This window comes from Austrofundulus limnaeus, unplaced genomic scaffold (genome assembly GCF_001266775.1).
Source record: "Austrofundulus limnaeus strain Quisiro unplaced genomic scaffold, Austrofundulus_limnaeus-1.0 Scaffold98, whole genome shotgun sequence".
NCBI lineage: Eukaryota > Metazoa > Chordata > Actinopteri > Cyprinodontiformes > Rivulidae > Austrofundulus > Austrofundulus limnaeus.
In genome coordinates, this window is record NW_013952500.1 from 1,349,974 (window position 1) to 1,351,328 (window position 1,355).

The following is a 1,355-nucleotide window of genomic DNA, read 5'->3' on the forward strand; positions in this document are numbered from 1 at the left end:
GATGTGAGTATCAGTCACATGGAGGCAGGGCTTAAAAGCCTGAATTTTGCCTGAAACTCTCAGACTGAAGAAGTCTCTTGGAGGAGAGACGAAACATTTCTTTAAAGAAGAACCCATCCAGAAGACCTATACTATTTTTTTTCTTTTTGATTTTTTTTACCTGGATTACTGAGATGCATCGGGACGTCCCTGGAATTGTTTCGACCTTGTAAGGGGTCCCCAGACCCAAAAGGTTTGCGAACCCCCTAATCTGTAGAACTTTTACTTAAAACAAAATGTTAGTGTAAGAAAATAAAACAGGATATTTTTGATTTTCTTTAGAAACACATTCTTTTAAGTTCACATTTGTCTCTGCATAAAGCATTTCTGGAAGCTTGAGGTTTAATGTGCGCATGCGCAGAGCAGCAGGGGCGTCGCCGCACAACACGCACGCAGTAGCACCCTCATCCGAGCTCACTTTTCCACTTTTCCCGCTCTGAAAACGTTATCCTGCAGTGAAAGTGATTAACTGTGAGCCTGTTACAGATGAACTGTATCTGAACTGCAGCTCTATAAGTAAAAACATACATTTTGGGGCCATTTTTGGACGCTAAACTTCGCGACATGATCATGAAGCCACGATGAACATCTTCACTTCCCCCAATTTACCTGTAATTAAATACTTTAATGACATTATTTTTTATCAGTACCTGGGTTTTTACACAAAGGGCTTCTAGATAAAAAACAAACAAACAGGTCAATAACCCGTTAAACGTTGTCAAAGTGCCTTTGGCGTTTTACGACAGTTGAGAGACAGACACCCAAAACAATGTTTGTTTTGAGGGTGTTGGCAAAGTTTCACGGTTTGCAACTCGACATAAATCCTAAAAGGAAAAAAAAGAGCTCTGTTTTACTCCTTAAAAATGCAGTTTAGCGTTGTCTTGTGAAGTTTTTAATTTGTAAATTAAGAAAAAACTCATTTGCAGATGCTTACCTCGCGTCTCTTCGTCCCTGCTGCTCCTCGTCTCGTGATTTTGTTGCAGCTCAAACGATTTCATGAAGATCTCGACGTCAAAAAAAGCCCAAACTTACAGAGAGTTTAAGTTAAATAAGATCATTTTTTTCCCTCCTACGTCAAGTTCGCTTCAGTTAAAATGAGAAAAAAAATACAACTTTTTTTTCTCCCCCTGACTCCAATATGATGAAATCCAGTGCGATTGTAGTAAAATTCAAGCTTTCTTTCTGCAGATCAACAACAACCTTCAGTGTGAGTCTGATTTAAGATGAGAAGGAAAACTAGGAGGATAAAGGGAGGGCAAGTCATTTAAAGTGACGTCTGTGTATGACGGGTGCTTAGTGCCGCAGAGGGAGGTTTT

The 1,355-nt window shown here is 39.6% G+C and overlaps 1 protein-coding gene across 1 annotated transcript in view; it reads right to left on the reverse strand.

Moving 5' to 3' along the window:
* The window catches only part of LOC106520866 (ceramide synthase 2), a 13,640-nt gene extending 12,346 nt beyond the window's left edge, over positions 1–1,294 (reverse strand). Inside the window, exon 1 of the mRNA XM_014013151.1 lies at positions 974–1,294. The gene's annotated coding sequence lies outside the window, so the exon portion shown is untranslated. The remainder of the gene's footprint in view (positions 1–973) is intronic.
* Between the last annotated feature and the right edge of the window lie 61 nt (positions 1,295–1,355).